This window comes from Polypterus senegalus, chromosome 5 (assembly GCF_016835505.1).
Source record: "Polypterus senegalus isolate Bchr_013 chromosome 5, ASM1683550v1, whole genome shotgun sequence".
Classification (NCBI taxonomy): domain Eukaryota; kingdom Metazoa; phylum Chordata; class Cladistia; order Polypteriformes; family Polypteridae; genus Polypterus; species Polypterus senegalus.
In genome coordinates, this window is record NC_053158.1 from 43,327,697 (window position 1) to 43,344,206 (window position 16,510).

General features: G+C 35.5%; 1 protein-coding gene across 5 annotated transcripts in view; it reads right to left on the reverse strand.

The window, feature by feature from the left end:
• tox (thymocyte selection-associated high mobility group box) overlaps positions 1-16,510 on the reverse strand; it is a 253,725-nt gene that overhangs the window by 150,190 nt on the left and 87,025 nt on the right. For 2 of the 5 annotated variants that reach the window (XM_039754563.1, XM_039754562.1), the window contains exon 1: positions 5,461-5,513. The exons of the other annotated variants lie outside the window; for them this stretch is intronic. The gene's annotated coding sequence lies outside the window, so the exon portion shown is untranslated. Of the gene's footprint in view, positions 1-5,460; positions 5,514-16,510 lie in introns of those variants that run through there. 5 annotated transcript variants of the gene reach the window in all.

Sequence of the window (16,510 nt, forward strand, 5' to 3'; positions counted from 1 at the left end):
TGAACAAAATGTTCCACTGAGTCACCAAGTTCTGTAGCAGCAACAAGAAGACAAAATACATGATAAAGCAGGAGGAGCAAAAAACGTCTCTAACGGGCCTTATCTCTTTTCTGAAAATAAAACTAAATGCAAGAATTACATAAAGCCTGCCAAGGATTTCTTACCCCGTGACTCTGTGCAGTCAGCATCACCACCTGCCTATTTTAGCTAGCTTCTAAATAATCATTAAAACACAGTGCTGAAGAAATATGAAAAGGCAACTGCCATGTAAAGATTACAGTAGCTCTAAACAACAAAACATACTGAAAATTACAAAGTTAAATTACCTAAATGTTCAAAACTTACAAAAAGTAGCATAAAATAACACTCTCAAACATGAGTAATCTTGTTCATGATCAAGGAGGTCCACAGCCTATCCTGGCTGCATGGGGCACAACTCTGCCAATTAATGTAACCGGCATTGCTTTGATAATGTGGGACAAACATCTTTGTAGCCAGACGACAGCCCACCCAGACAAAGACAGAACATCTGAAATCCAAACAGACAATTTCAGGCACAGCATGCAAATCTGGGATGCTTAGTTTGCAAGGCAGCATTGCTACCCAACAAAACCACAATCCTGTACAGATAAATAACTGCTTTACCATAATTAATTGCCAGTAATTAAATAGAAAGAGGACAAAACTGACATCTCCAAAAATGATCAGAAGAGCTGACAATCTGACCGTGCTTCTAGGATTGCATTTATAGCATCCCAAAATGGCTGCTAAGGACATATGACCATACCCCAAGACTGCATGTATCCACCACATGATCACACTCCTGTGACAACACACAGACATCCTCACTACTATGTTTTTTTTGTTTTATCCACGCTACCCCAGTATTTTTGAGCAGTGAAAATGGAGACTTTTGAAAATTATCTCCAGGGCCATATTTTTATGAAAATACCAATTAGTGTTGCAGTGTTTATAGGTGAAAACACAGAATTTTAAAAATGCAGGTTCTAATTGCACTCTGATTTGTCCATGCTTATTATGCATCCCTTCCCTGATTGGAATCTTCTCATTACAACTTCTTATTCCCTTATTGGTCACTTTTCATGGAAGAGCACCATATTGCATCGTAGCGGACACAGAAGAATTGCTTTTCATGGCTCTGGTTGTATTGCTTACCTGTTTGCATTTAAATTGTGTTTTCTATAGTTTGAATGCTGCATTCAGGTGCAAATATCAATAAACTAGTGGTTGCTACACTTTTACCATAAATTCCATGGTCAGAGGATTTAACCATCCCTTCTAGGATTTTTCTGTTGATGCGTGCATGCCCAATGTAGGTAAATGTCTACATTATATGCATTTTCAGTCATTTTGTTGTGGACTGAGATGCTTTTATAAACAAAGTGAAAATGCTAGTGTGGATGGATATCATTTTTGTTTGAAAAGGACATTTTTTAACGAAAACAAAGTGGTGTAGATGTAACCTTAGATCAAAAAATTAGATTAAAAAAAAGATCAGAAATCATAAAAAGGCACAACTGTTTATGAAACCTATAAGATGGGTCTCTACAAAAACAAAAGATTATATGTGAAACAAAGCAAAAGTCTATTTTGATTTACCCTTCATAGTATAAAGAGTTCATCTGAAATGTGATGAATGCCTGTTTGAATGACAGATTATAATCACACTAGTTTCTTGCCATTCACTTGCACTATTGGTCACCTTCATGAAGCCACTCTGCTACAATTAAAAGTACTTTCAAGGATTTCCAATTAGCTATAAAATCAATGGCATATTGTTTTAGACAAACAACTCTGACTATGCAGATTTAAAAATTATTTAAATAAATCAGGTAAAGACAAAGTATCTTGTGTGGATCTTAATTAAAATAGTGCACTGACATGAGGCACAGTATTCAAAGATGTCTATTATTTCTGACTCTAAAATAAAACAAAGTCAGTTCCCTTTTTAAATAAAATGAAGGTATCTGTAATTTGATAAATACCTACCTACTTGTCTGTTTGATGTCTATAAATTGAGTCAGTCTGAATGAGCGAGGACAAATAATAATAATAGTAATAATTAATTACATTTATATAGAGCTTTTCTCAGTACTCAAAGGAGTGAGGGTACCCTCACCCTGGAATAATATGGCACCTGGGTTCCTGCTCTGTGCCTAGTATTGCATAGACAGCCCATCCACCCAGCAAAATATATAATTTTATTAGACAGATGCAACCATCACAGGTGGGTACAGATGATAGTTGGGTGGCTGTCTGGACAAAGAATGGATAAAAGGGTAAAGTGTAATTATGGGCTTCCTGTTGCAGATCATAGGTAATTATGTTTTCCAACATTATAAAGCAAACTAACATCTTCTTCCAAAATGACCCCACAAATTATTTGTTTGAGTTGTTTGTGCCACACTAGGTTCTGTAAGCTTTTCTATAATCTGATCAAGTTGCACTGCAACTGAAAATTACTAGTTCATTTCTAAAGATTGTATATAAAGCAGACTACTGTAGTACATGTTTAATATAATGGAGGTCAATGATTAAGTTTATAGATTCTGTGCTATGAATTGTGATGTTTTGCATTTTCAGAATTACTGACTAATGTTCAAAAAAGCAGTATTTGATGTTATATATTGGGAATAAATTTAACCGTACTTTATTTGCATTGTTTTATTAGGTTCAAATTTCACATTTCATTATAATGAATATTATTTTAACTGATAAAAGTACATAAAACAATTTTAAACATTTTCCTATACATGGGTTTTAAGCTTTCAATCAATGACAGAAACTGACATTATTTAAAGCAGCAGTAAATACATAAATAAATAAATAGATATGCACATAAATAAATAAACAAATAAAAGTCTAAACATTTTAGACAGCTATTTCAAACTGAGGACGTGCATCAGACAGTTGAAACTCGCGCAAGTGACAACTACTGTATATATGCATTAATGGAAACTACAAAGTGAAGGGAATTTGATTTAACAAAATCTGTTGATTTTTTAACCTTCAAAATCTTTCATTTATTTATTTCTGTCACCTCATTTAAACAAATTGGTATTTTTTCAAAATTGAGGATAAACACCCATAAAATAAAGATACTAATTCTCATTTAAGCACCACAGCAAAATAAGATATTTATCATAATTAAGTTTTAATGGAGAGTTGATTTGAATAAAAAATGTTATACTTCAGCATATGACAGAAAAAGGACTACAAACTCCACACAATTGCCCACTATTAAATGAGCCCACATTCATAGTTGAGTCATGAGCTACTTTGAGTTTTAAAAATATATTTCGCCTAAAATTAGCAAAATAAATTATTTATGCAATACACATTACAAAATCATTTTGCCATACTTGTCATCAGTTTTTATTTATGCATGCTGTTCTCTTAATGTTTTTCAGACAAGCATATATATTTTCAATCTAATGAACCAAGCTTTACAAAGCCCAGGCATTTTCTTATTATAATGTAAATTTATACTGGAGTCAGATATCCATCATAATAATTTATGCACTCCAGAAAGCTGCCTAGCGCACTTGTATAGAAAGAATATTCAGTAAGTGAAATATCAAGGAAATGTATTTAGTCATTCTTAAGCAAGCATGAAAACCGCCAAGATGATTGCCAGAAAGATGCACTGGAGAGACGGTATAAGTCAGTGTTTCCTTTTCACTGCCCAAGGACAAATGTCACAACATACAAGTTAGTTCAATACAAAGTCTAAGAAATAGAGAATTCACACACTCAAAAAGGTGGCAAGTGATTAAAGAAAACTCAAATGAAATTTAACAAGAAAAGCAAAAGAAAAAAAATGAAAACCCAAGAAGTGTCAACAGTAGGTGGTCCGCAAGCCTAAAATATTTGCAAGAAATGAAGCCAACAGTGTGCCTGGCTTGAAGGACAGATTATGAATTATTAACCGTTATGTTTTTCAGTTCAGCTCCTTTAATGTAACATTCAGACAAATGCTCATTTGAAATATTTAAAGTTTAAAAACACATTTCTTACAAATTTGATATGTATCGCCATTTTAAATGAAGACCAGCACTCTGTGTATTTGGACACATAATTCTTCATAGTTTATTCCAACAAGTATTCTGCATCACTGCACTCAGATAAACAGGTTATCTGTTCAGCATCTCATATGTGTTCTTTGTCTCTTTTTTTATCATTTTATGGGACTGTTGCAAAAGAAAATGTTGTGATCAAAGTAAATGTCGGCCAAATGTGTTGAAGGGACCAAAGGCAATACAAGCACTGCTTCACGTTCATTCCATGGTCAACTTCAAAAATGTGCTGCTGATTTACAAAGATGAATCCCCAAACACTATATCGACAGTATATGCATCTTAGTTTATATTATGTAAAAGACAGATCTACCGGTACTACTTTTCTGTGTATCCAAAGTTTTACTATCTTGCAGTATTAGAAGTGTGCTAATTTATTCACACTGTGAAGCTCTATCATCTGCCTCTTATATGACTGAAATTCTGTCCCTGCATTTAACTGTTTTGAAACTGACTACATTCATTTACTGCTGACTTTACTGTACTCTAATGAATTATACATTATCATTACTTTATAAAGCACTCTATGATGGTGCTCTTTAAAATAAAGACTGAATGATTTATTAACTTTGGTAGACGGCTACTGCAATTCAAGTAGCAGCAAACTGCATTGGGGCATTGCAAGGAATTTCAGGCACAGAGGGAAGAGTTCTATAGTATCTTCTCTCCCATCAACTGCATTTTCAGCAAGACCTTCTTCATCATTCATGCATTCACAATAAAAGGCTGACCTGTGACACATGTACTTCTACAATCCATTTGTTCATCTCTAATCCAGAGTTTTTCTTACATGTTCTATTACTTTTTGCTAAGGCAAAGGGGTACGTGCATATAGGGCACAATGTAGTTGCACACACACACATACATAAAAATACATTTTATGAATATCTAAACATATATAGACTTATTAAATGGACCTGTCACAAATACAGTATTACTATGTTAGCCATCCTTCAGTGAAAAATGACTACTGTCATTTGTAATATAAAATTATACTTTATGGATAACATGCTAAATCTGAAATTTTTGTGCTTTATGTGTGCTTATTACATAAGGTTGCATATATCAATCCAGGAAGAGACCTAAGTGTGGCTAGCTTGACCCAAACATGTTACTACATACATATATAAGTACTGTATTAGTATAATTTAGGAAGTTATACACTGTTTTGAATGAAAATAAACTAATGTGAGTGTCAGCCCTGCTTTACATAGCCTGAAGTTCTGACCTATTGTTTCACAACAGGTCTTCATATCAAAACTTCTCTTTAACATTAGCAATATATGAGATATTTCTGATATTGTTGACCAAAAAACAAAAATGATACTTGCAAAAAAAATAATATTTAAGCTATGGAGCAGACCTGAATCACACTGCTTCCTGTGTGCAGTCCATATAAATTAGGAGTCTTCAACTGGCAGCCCGCAAAAAAAAAAAAACAAAAGACACAATTCAGCCCATTAAAATGCATTTATCACTCCAGATAAACCTGTTTCTGAACAGCAATACATGCAGACCAAATTCCTCAAATAGAAAACAGCTTTTACTTTTTGCCCCACCTGTTGCTGTCAAATCAAGTTTAGATGCTTCTGAAGTAAGCACTCCAAAGCTTTGTAAGGTGCCAAGATTCCACCACTATTCTGCCTCTTTGCCATCTAGCAAAAGACTTTCACAATGAAAATCAGCAGTTTAATAAAGATTGGACCAAGAAATATCTATTTGCGCATGTATCAAGAAAACAAGTATGTTTGATGGATACATTTACATGTATTTCATGAAAGAATACAACTTGAAGAGGCACTTTAACACAAAGTGCTCACATTTTGACACACATTTTCCTGCAAGATCAGATGCCCGTAGACATAAAGTGCAAAGCCTAATAATGAACTACAAGAGCAGAAAAACTATCATGGTACGATCGTGTTATAAGCAAGAAAAGGCTACATAAGCCTACCTCTGTGTAGAATAGATACTTAGAAAAAAGAAAAAAACAATTACCCACTCTGCAACTGAACACACATTTCGCTACTGTAGAGGAGATAGTGATAGATGAAAAAGTAAGGAAGAACTTTAATTTCAACCATTCATAACATGTCAATGTCTGATACCACAATCATGAGAAGATATGATGTACTATCGTTATGATCTCAAAACATATTTGAAAAAGGCCAATGTTATGTCTCCAGAGGTTCATGAATCCACCAATGGTGGTGAAATCTAAAACTATGTCTGTATGTGAGATTTTTCAATAAGGAGTCCCTTTGTACAGATATACTCACTCCAGTTCTGATGAAGAGACAGACAACAGGTGAAATCATCCATCCATTATCCAACCCGCTATATCCTAATTACAGGGTGACGGGGGTCAGCTGGAGCCAATCCCAGCCAACACAGGGGGCAAGGCAGGAAAAAAACCCCGGGCAGGGTGCCAGCCCACCACAGGGCGCGCAACCACCCACACAGGACAATTTAGGATCACCAATGCACCTAACAGGCATGTCTTTGGACTGTGGGATGAATCCGGAGCACCCGGAGGAAACCCACGCAGACATGGGGAGAACATGCAAACTCCACGCAGGAAGTAAACCCGGGTCTCCTAACTCCTAACGCTACCCACTGTGCCACCGTACTGCCCCAGGGGAAATCATTCTTAATGAAAACTGTTTTCTTTTTAAATGAGTACAGATTACATTTGCAAGAAGGAAACCTGCTAATAAAAAAGATAACCCTTCCAAGGCAGGAAAGGTGCACATTCTGTCATCCTGCCTGGCCAAACTTGTGATGCATATTAAATCTTTACACTGCCTTATACGTCAAAGTGTTCTGTGTGTAAAACTCATCAATTTCATCAGAGCAGCTTTGCGTCTGCAGCACCAATTATTTTGCAAGATTCTCTGTGATATGTCAGACGAGCACAATGATTAACTTGTGCATAACGATGTTCATGGGCTAAGTAGGAGCAATGCACTGAAAAAGGTTAGGAAGCTCAAGTAAGAGATTGTTACTTTTCTGTACAGCTTTCATCTTAAAGAAGCAGAAACATTTATATCCAAAATGCTAGATGAGTAGTTCATAGAAGAACTGCTCTTCCCGAGTGATATCTTTAAACAATTAAACTGACATAACCTTGGTTTGCAAGAAAAGGACAAAACAGTCCAAAATCTTGTGGAAAAGCAATGAATTTAAAAAGAAACTGGGCTTGTATTCAAATTATTTAACTACTGGGAAGAATGCTGTATTTTCCAACACTGAGTGACTTAATAAATAACTCATCATCTGTAAAAATTACCACAACAATAACAGAGTTTCTAGACAAGTTAAGAGTGGACTTTGCTCTGGGGATTGGCAACTTTGACATTCCTACTGAGGTGATGCAAATTTCAAAGGATTCATTTACAATTAATATGTATGGAGAGTTTGCATCAAAAGCCAAATAGGTGCTCACATCACTTGATGAAGGTTCCCTTCAGCTAAAACAGATAAACATGTAAGATTTATCTGAACTAAATCAACAGGTGATTCAATTTATGGGATGTGTACAGTTTTGATGTGTTATCATGTGTGTAGTACGTTGTCAATTTTATATTGCAGTGTGATCACTTCTCTTTCTATTGCCTTTTTTGATTTTTTTAAATGTTTATTTTGCCAAGCCATTTGTAGTTGGATGGAATAGACGTAACATGTTTAATGCCATTTTCCTTTGTAAATCTCTTAAATTCATCAAAAATAAATTGTGGTCCATTATCATAGACAATTTCTTCAGGAATTACATTTTTTCCAAAGAAAGTTCTGAGAACAGCAACCAGAATATTTCCGGCCAATTAGAAACATGTTGCTCAGTAAATGACCTTCAAAATCTATATGATGTGGATACATTTCTCCGGTATGTAAGGCTATTCCCATCAGAAAAGGGAAGATACTGAATGGGAATTCTTTGTTCATTGGCACCCTGCATATAGTTTAAAAAAATCTTTAATAATATGTCTATGAGTGGCCACCGCATATACTGCAGTTTTTGATTTTAGCAGTTTGCAAATGTCTCTCATGCAGTGCATCTCATGCAGTACTCTGAGTTTTGCAGAATTTACCGCTCTTGATCCACCCATTAGTATTCCCTGACAGATAGAGCGCTGCTCTTTCTTAGCTGAAAAAGGTAAAAACACTGTATTGCCCCATTCTGGCCATCCTTTAGATTTGATGTAAACCTTGGATAGTATTTGATCATTTCTTGTCTCTGTCAGAGTAATTGTACTGGTCACTGGCAGGTGCTCTGTTTCCTTTTCCTGATGTGTTAGGAGGGGAGGCTGTGTAGGTGTGACAAGCCATCTGCATTTCCTGGCTGCTGGGTCCTCTTAAATGCAATGTTATAATCATGGATTCCTGGTTTTATGTTTGGTCACAAAAGATAATGGTCAATTTTTTTCATACCCTATATCAAACTGAAAGTTCAAATCTAAGTATAACCATGTTTTGCCTTTTTCTCTGTGTCAGCAGCCATACCACATGCACTTTAGAACAGCTCATCCACCTGATGGTAAGCATGTTCAGGTCCTAACCAGTACTTGGATGGGAGACTAACCAGGAAAAGCTTTGGTACTGCTGGAAGAGGTATTGACAAGGCCAGAAGGGGGCACTTACCCTGTTGTTTGTGTGTGGGTCCCAATGAACTGCCTCTAAAAAGCTAACTATCTCTCACTCCTTCACCACCTAACAGCTAATGTGTGGTGAGAATACTGGCGCAAAAATGGCTCAGATCACATCATCCAGGTGGAGGCTACACATTAGTGATGGCTAAAGTGGCAGGTCCTCCAACTTGCAGTAAAAACTCTGGGGTTTGTTGCAGGACTGGCACTCCAGCCACTGTAAAAAACCTCACTCAGTTCCAGTCTGGTGGTGAGGTGTCATTACACGGCTGCACTCGGGTCCCAGTCCAGGTGGTTCGTCTTGTGGTGAGTGTGGCAACACACTGTAATCAGTGCATGCTCCCAACCTCCTTTCACCTCTCCATGTAGTGTTAGATAGGGGCTGTTGTATAAATACAAGTTAGTTTTGAAAACCACAATGAATTCTGGTTTGGTTTTTCTCATTGTAAAAATTGATTGTTTCTGTCTATTTTATGGTATTCTGATTCCTGTCTGCTAATGCTATGTCTAACAAAATGTTTTTTGTGTAATGCATTTTTCCCTAAATCTTTCATCTACTGGTTATTTTCCCTCTTTCTCCAACCCTTTGTACACCTTCTTGTACAGGTGTCTATATATGATTTAACCCCTCCACCCAACCCTATAGATTCGACCAATACTAAGAAAAGAATGTGTAACTTTGAAGGGAGGAAGTGGGCTTTTTTTCCTATGGAAAATCTTTTTTTATAGCTGCTGATAGGTACAGTCAGGATATTCTACTATAAAACTTCCCATCATATGACTTTGCAATAATTGTTTTAATAAACAAAAACAAAAATGATCACAAAAAATCAATTTTCATGCTTTGTTTGATTGCTTATAACATGATCTTGGTAATATGCGTCATCCTTCCTAGATTTTCATAGATGACATTCTATAAAGAACAGTTGACATTGCTTCGTGCTCTCTAACAATGCTGCAGGACATTAATCTTGGATGGATTTTCTATTTTTCCACTCAGCAATCTAAATGTTATGCAGGCCAAAGTCCATGGGCAATTTTCTCCTGGATAAATACAGTAATCTAAGATTGCCTACAAAATTATGTGTATTTTAAACAATTAAAATGACCAATATTTTAATTGGTGAAAAATAATGCAAGAGAAATAAATAGCTTGGGAGTAATTTATATAAAGAGAACTTTAAGATTGACTATACATGGTGCAGCATAAACCGCTTTCAACTTCTGCTAGAGTATATCTTTTGCTAGCCAGATGGTGAACAAAAATCTGTTTCTGTTAAACTGAAAAGTGCTCTGTAAATTGACTCTAGTTAATGTTTCCTGCATTTTACATCAGAGGACAGGGAAGACTTTTCTGGCCTAAACCAGCTACTGATAAGAGTGCAGAACAGTGTGAAAGCAATAAGGACAAGTAGAATATCTGATTTCAGATATTTTGTTATCAGTCAAAAAGGAACTACAGCACTGTAAATAAAAGGCATATATAAAAATAAAAGTTAACCAGAAAAAATGCAGTAGACAAATAAAGAATTCAACTGTTAAAAATAGCTAAAATGTATTATTTCTTTACAACAATCTGTATTTTTAAAAATTAAAAATTGTCCTAATGGGATTAAGAGTGTGCTCTGGGATGAGTTGGTGCCCCTTCTAGAAACAGTTACTGCCTTACAGCCAAAACTACTGAAATGACTCCAGCAACAATTCAATATGTACCACAATATGCAGATAGAGAAAACAGATGGACTTACGCTATGATTTTATTTTTTTATATTTTTTAGACACTAAGTAAATGATGATCACATATTTATTTTTTCATCTTAAAAGCTGTAGAATGTGCAAAGTAGCTTAAATAACAACAGTATCTTCAAGTAGCCATGCTGCATTATTGCAATATTTTGGCAAAATCTTTAAGATGAAAACTGGGAGGAGAAAGGAGGTACTGCAAATGGTTTAAAAGTAACATTCTAATCCAGAGATACACAAATCCAACTCAGAGAATGTTTTTAATGTTTATGGAAGAATAATTGTGATGAAAACTCTAAATACTTGTCCATTTCTAATTCAAGTTTATTTGTTTGTTTTTTTTTACATATGGACTCATTGCATTGGGGCATCAGTGGAAATTATTTAACCATTGCTCAGATTTTTTTTAAATGTTCATTGTTAAAGTATAATTATTACAATTCAAATGTGCTTAATCCAGTTAAACGTTCTGAGTGGTGGAGCCCAGCTTTTGCAGAATCAGGCATGGGGCAGAGGCTAACTCTGAACAAACTGAGCAACCTAATATGTCAGATTAAGGTAATCAGTTTATATTGTAAATAACAGTATTTTAAAAGTTAGCATTATGCTCCCAATTTTTTTCTCAAAAGACCCACATTTGCCTATGCAAGAGAATCACATCTTCCTTAGCAAACCCTTTCACTATGGGTCTACAAGACAGGAAGAAGGCAAATAAAAGTTCAGGCTGTCAAGTTCATAACTGGTAGAAAACATAACTATGTTAGAAATTGTGCATCAATATACTGCACAGCTTCAAGTACACGTTCCTAGGGGACATCTTCACGACTCAGGTAAACAATTCTACACTGAGTCAAGATGGGCAACTGTTGCTAACTCAATCTCTTTTTATACCAGCAGCTCAGAAGTATGCCTGCGAGAAGAAGAGTAACCCTATTCTTCAACCAAGGAAACCCCATCCTTTCTGGAAAACCACTATAAAACCCTGAAGGCCACAGGTAGCGGGCATTCATTACAGACTTGTGACTGAAGGCTATGCCACATTAGACAACTTTTTCAATGATTTTCAGTTGTAGGCTTCATTTACATAATTTTATCTAGTCTGAGGCAAGTGGCGGGGCTCTCCCATGATTCTGATTGTCTAATGTGACATATGCAATGATTGAGACCAACTAGTTTGCAACTGGCTAGGATGAAACAAAAAACAGTTTGATTTTCTCATTAGTTGAATCATGACTGCACTGGAAGATTGGCACTCCCTTGGCAAATTTCACATGCCCCATGACAAAATGTTACATAATATGACATCGGGTTCAGGTTGATGGTGCTGCATCTCAGAAACTACTCTACTTTGAAAATCTTTAATTACAATAGTTGCCATCCTTTTGGACCCTCATGCATTTTTCTTTTCAACTTTCATATCGCATCATTACACGGGGTTACCCCAACTCTTCACACTAGCTCTCTCTCCTTAGTTTTGCAAGGCTTACTACATATGCTTCAAAAATACTTTATAAGGATTTATCCAAACATAGTACATAGCTTGATGTTTTTATTACTTATATAAAGTAGGTTTTCACACTGAACAACTTTCTCTAAGAAGCAATGTAAGTAGTATTAACAAGGTCCTTGTTTATGTTATATGATCTGCTATTTAAAATGGAGAAATTCACTTAAGTTGTTAAAAATCAGACACAATGTAAGTTATTTGGCTTGTTGTTTTGTATACAGTATTCAACATATTTAAATATTATATCTTTTTAACATCTTAAAAAACCAACTAAACTATTAGAAAGTAACTATTAAGTTCAACTGAAAATTCAGTATTTAAGTCAAAACATCCAAAATATTTAAATCGACAGCTTTCATTATTCACTATTTTGATTTTGGATGCCTTTCAACACAGTTTAGTAAATGAAGGCTTACAAAAATGTTATCACCATTTAATTTTTAATCATTTTCATATAGAAATAGTTCACTTACTGTTGCTAACCTTACTCATCACTCTTTCTTACACATGAATTAATTTCTGTCTAAAAAAAGGTAACTAGAAAACAGTGCAATATCGCCTTCAAACCATTTCAGTAAATGTAACTTCAATAGAAATTGTTTCATTTTATCACTGGATTGCTGCCTCCAACAGCAAGTGACCTTGTCTTTGGTAAATCTGTAGCTCTGTTGTATTATTTAGCTGGTAATGCTCTGTATCAGATACTAATGCTTAATCCTAGAATTCTTTTTTGTCTGGAGTTAATCACAGTCAAGCTTAGCAACATAGATACAATATCATCCCATACTTCAGCATTATAAAAGTTTAAAAATAATTTTAATTCATATTAAAAACCTTGTTTTACATAACTATTTTAGATTAAGAGTTGCAATTATATAGCATATTCTGTTTCTCTAGTTTTTAAATTAAAATGGAGTCTAACAACTTTTACACCACAACTACTGCCATCAGAAAATGTGCAAAAACAGGAATAAACACCAATTGCAGCTAGTCAACAACAGAGGAGCCAAAGTAAATTAAAATGATTATTTGGACAGATAAATTCAAGCCACTGATCAAGATACAGATGATGTTGATTTTCCGTCATGCCACAGAATTTATAAAAATAAAAATAGACATGAGTGTAAAAACACTAAGCTGAGTTGGCTACGTTTTAATCAGACAAAAGAGATTAGAGCAGCAGCCACATGGTAAATTCTGCAAGGACTTGCTTCGCTCACCTAGACCTGTATGACCAGTAGTATGTGCCTGTGAAATGAACTTTCTCCTAAAGAATACAAATATATAATACTGAAAAACCCAACACTGAAAATACCCAACAAAAATAGTTAAAATATGAGTGAAAACATGATGCTGATATGTTCCATATACAGTTAAAAAATTTTAAATGCAATGTTAATTCCACCCAAACAAATGGAAAAGAAGTGATGTAATATCCTTACAAAATAATGATAAAATTAAAGTTAGTATAAAACAGCAACTAAGGAAGCATTAGAAAGAGGGAGTATGAGAACAGATCTCAACACTTGTGTTGGGTTACAAGATCGCTGTGTACCTAGAAGATGGCAGCAGGCCAAATGAAGTAATAAGAACTATTTGGTTTACCACTGCTAGTGATACGAAGGTGGTACTACAAGACTGCACATCTGCTGCTCCCCACATCTCAGACCTCACTCCACTGTGTCACAAAAGTCAAACAGAATTTCTAATTCCATTCTCCAGCCACCTCTTCGTACTTTAGTTTCTGAAGCCTTTCGTCGTACAACTGTCTCTGCTGGCTGCTGTTTCTGCTTTCGTTTCTCTACACACTTAAAAGTGTCCCAGTGTTTAGTATTTGAAATCCGAGCCTTACTACATGTAGACATCACTCTCTCCAAATCCTATATGCCTCTATCTAACTGGGCAGAAGACCCTTTAAAGGTGTTGCAAATATGTGTGCGCCAGAATCATACTACATTTTAAAAATCTCCCTAGGCCAAATGGAATACAGCTTTTAATATGTCTCTTTGCTTTATAGTCTTAACTAACTTAAATGAAACCTCAGACAGAAAGAAACTTTAAGAATGAAGGCAAGACAATATATCAGACAGATAATCCTAACTCATATTATTTGATATAAATGATAATTTCATGACTTGTTTTCAGGCAAAAACATTAATAGAAAATAGGCTCCAACTCCGGTTAGCCAGAGTTAAAAAGGGCACTGCCCTCTTTCATGAAGAAGAAGTCTACCACAGAGTTGTAAAATATCTGATAGCATCTGAAACCATAATCCTAATTTATGCATGAACTGGTTGTTAGGCACACAATCTCTAATGTTTTTGAGAATTTCCTTTTCCATTAAAAAAAGCACTTTTCTACAACCCTTGAAGAATTTCTCTCTGTCTTTTTGCAAGTCCCAGATACACAGTTGCAAAGAGCACAGGAAGGACCCTTCAAGGGGCAGAGGGATGATTAAAATTCATATTTCCAAGTGCCGAGTTCCCTAACATGCTAGTGTAGACGGTCAGAAAATGCTAAAACTTGTTAGATCTTCTGACTGCACATCATGCCCTGGAAAGGAATCCTTTAGGTGCACACCACTGAGAGATGAGAAAGAATATGACAGTATGGGATCGAGCCTGCAATATTACCAATGGACAGAACCAGACAGACAACTAATCATAATATGTGTGTCTGAACCTGTAACTGATAAAGGGAGACCATAGAGGACTGGCAAGAAATAAGTGCATCTCCCCCCAGGCTGAAAAGTGGCACCAGAAACACAGAATACTTAAGAAATGTGTTTCTACTGAATGTAAAAAAGTGTTCCAAAAGCTATGTTGTAAACCTGATCATTCAAAAATGTATTCACAACTCAGGGATCTCATTTTGCCACTGGACAGCATATACTGTAACCGCTAACCCTTGAATAAAATAAGAAATTCCTAAAGCCGGAAGTGATTCTAGGACTTGACCCCAGAATAACCTATAATGAGGCTTAAAAGCTTCTCTCAGCAAGAAGCCGAGTCAGACTAGAATGGGAAGTTAGGTGGGAAAAGGCATCACTGGCTTGATCAAAAAAGGGAGGCAACAGAAGGAAATACAACAAAGCAAGAACTGAGTTAGAACACAAAGTATACATGTGGTATTAAGGCTATAAGAGTTTTCTTGGGGTTTGTCTTCCTTTGTCACTTTACATCCTCCCTATAATTCTATTTAATTAGATAATTTGATAGTTATGTTAAATAGCTTAAGACTCTTTTGGAATTAATTCAAAGTTGAAGAGACACCAGGTGGCATTCCCCTTGTATCAGAAATGAATTATGGACATCTTAGACAAGCTCAAAACTCTTTTCAATCTGCTAATAAACCTAAACGTTTCATTGCTGAGCTCAGCCTTTTTTCTGCATGCAATTTAAAATTCCTATTCAGATTTCTGCAATGTGATAGGAATTGAAAGATAACTTCAGTATTTTTCAAGTCAAAGTTTTTAATTTATAGTCACGGTATGTACTCATTTAACACAAACAATTGTGTTCTAAAATGAAGCGTTTGTTTATAAATTTTAAAAATACTGTACCTGGTGTTTTCTTTCACCTTACAAAAGGGCTTATGGTATTTAGGGTCCGAGCATGAAAAAAGGTCTTAAACTCACCAAATGCATCTACTTTCAAGCAGCAAAGGTTTAAATTTAAGAAAATGCTCAAATACACTGTTGGGTTGGAGTTTAGACATAAATAAGGAAATTGATCGGTCTTTTAAAAAAACTGTTTGGAATTCCAGGATGCGTACATTTTGAAAACAAAGAATTTACAGTTTTCATCGACTTCCTTATGATAACCACAATACCTTAAAGTTATGGCTTTTAACGCTTAGGTTGGATATGACCACTCAAATGGAAGACCTACTGAAAGTCAACCAGCATGTCTGTAGTGTTTATTTCTTAGTGGACAAGTACATATTCCTGATCGTACATTATTGAAGCCAACTGCACTTCCTAAGGTATTGCAACTATAAGGTCCTGAAATGTAGGGCATTCAAATAATAGCAATAGCAATGTCTTTCACTAGCAAACTAAATACTGTATACGTGAGTTGCTCCTATGTACGGCAGCAAAGCAGAACACCTGTTACAGGTGCTGCATCTCAGATCCAGTGTCATGAGTTTGAATTGTATGCCTGGTTGTTGACCATGTAAAACATAATAACAGTCTCCAAATGGTAACTTTGTTCTGTCTTACATCCACAGTAAGTATGCATTTAACACAGAAAAAATAAGATCAATGGGCAAACCTACTTCAATGCCCATTTGGTCCTTTAGGTTTTGATCATTTCTTCCAGTTTAATTTTGGAAAGTGGAAAAATGCTTCCAGAGGTTTATGACTGATGATAGCAGAAATTCGTCCTTATCTGTCGCACATACTGCACCTCAAGTAACAAAGCGGGTTCATCCCCTGATATTTCTAAGTTTCCCAGCAATGGAAGCAGCACACCCCAGAACCTGCAACAGTGACATTCTTCCTGAGTGGCCATGACTTC